Here is a 1,636-nt window from a genome sequence, read left to right as displayed (position 1 = left end):
GAACTCAGGAATGAAATGCCCTCTAGGTGGCGAATGTGATGGATGAATTTTAGACATGTTGATAGGGATCCAATGAGATGAGGATAAGGGGTACCCTTAAAGCAAAAGGAATCATTTGCCATCAGAGATAATTGCACAAAACTTTCTTTTATAATAAGAAAAATGCCTTTTAAGTAGAGTGTGTTGCAAGAGCCAAACTTGTACGAAGCATTTATGCAATCTAAATGAAATATCATTTCCAAACTGGTGAATGATTGTTGCATGTTTTAATGATTGAAGCTCTTGTGGAGAATACAGAAGGAGGGGTAAAAGAAGCAGTTTTACTGGTTGTTTTTTCCTGGTAGTGGAAATAACAGTCACGAACATAACTTCTTTCACCATGTAATATATTCCTTTAAATGAAGGTATACGTGTGCCCATTGCTATTAAAAAGAGAAGTAATTCTTTTCATTAAAAAGTAGTAGAAACTAGATTATTCTCAAGTATTTGTAATGAATGGAGATGCTGTGGTGCTCACATTAGGTAAACTTGTTCCTTACCATAACTCAAGTTGTGGTTTTAGATTTTTACTGTTTTTCAAAGTATTAACTCAGGGATGCAGTCCATTTCTTTGTCTTTAAAACATCATTCCACTTTTGGAGCCATAATGAGTGTATAAGTTGATTATTAGCAGATGTAAGAATGTGGTTGTGAGAATTGAAGTTTGAGCTAAGAGTTTTGTAAAGTAGCATAAATGTACAATTATGTGTATGAGAGGTGATTGATTGTGTATTTGAAAGTTTGCTTTGAGGGCATGTATGTATTTTTATACATGTTTTTATTTCAATGTGCATTTGTGCATGATAATAGATTTAAATCTTATTAACTTGCAGGTGACTTAAAAATGTATACCTATTTACAGCGGATTTTGGGCCATGCTAGGATTGGGTCAAGGTATTGTCGCATAATGTTCAGTATTGACTACTTGTCATGTATTTGATTTGTTAAGTAGTTTTTCATACATGGACATTAATGGGAAAAAAAGTTACTTCATGATTATAAAAAAATAAAAAAAAAAAACATAAAAAAAAAAACTCTAATATATTAGTTAAATATGGAACCTGCTGATATGTAGAGTTCTAACAAAAGCAACTAGCAGCCTTGACCCAGCAGAAGAGCCCCTCAGGTGTTCCACAAGCTGTTGACTCCTCATGACTACCTCACTGTTAGATTTAAGAAACGAGTATTAATTTCTTGTTATGTTAATAACATATATAGCATATTTTAGCATGCAATCTGGTGCTGTTTGAGCACATTGGAGATGAAAATCTTTTAGGCTGTATGAATTTCGCCTAGCGTTAGTGGTAGGGTCTCTTTTAATATAACGAAAAAGAAACGGGTGTAACATGCAAAAATTATCAATTTTATGTTTTCAGTATAGGTTGTGTCACTGTGTGACTTTAATTGAGTTTAGTGCACAGCCAACATGGCTTGCTAATGTTTGATAAGTGTTGTTGAGCTGATTAAACACTGTGGCATAAGAATTCTTCAAATGCCACAATTTGTTAAAAAGTAAGGGTAAATCCTTGTGCTCACAAGAATCAGTGGGTCCAAATGAAAGAGGTATTTGTTGATAGAAGCCCAACATATACTTAAA

The 1,636-nt window shown here is 33.5% G+C and overlaps 1 protein-coding gene across 2 annotated transcripts in view; it reads left to right on the top strand.

The window, feature by feature from the left end:
• The window catches only part of LOC122266130 (E3 ubiquitin-protein ligase TRIM71), a 40,182-nt gene extending 39,104 nt beyond the window's left edge, over positions 1–1,078 (top strand). The window contains exon 3 of one of the 2 annotated variants that reach the window (XM_086534118.1): positions 1–1,078. This exon is cut by the window's left edge and continues 2,903 nt beyond it. The gene's annotated coding sequence lies outside the window, so the exon portion shown is untranslated. The other variant, XM_086534119.1, reaches the window with a different exon arrangement.
• The last annotated feature ends 558 nt before the right edge of the window (positions 1,079–1,636 follow it).

Source organism: Penaeus japonicus, unplaced genomic scaffold (genome assembly GCF_977035675.1).
Source record: "Penaeus japonicus unplaced genomic scaffold, GWHDUDI00000001_assembly GWHDUDI00000040, whole genome shotgun sequence".
In the NCBI taxonomy this organism is placed as follows: Eukaryota; Metazoa; Arthropoda; class Malacostraca; order Decapoda; family Penaeidae; genus Penaeus; species Penaeus japonicus.
This window is presented reverse-complemented; position numbering and strand designations above follow the sequence as displayed.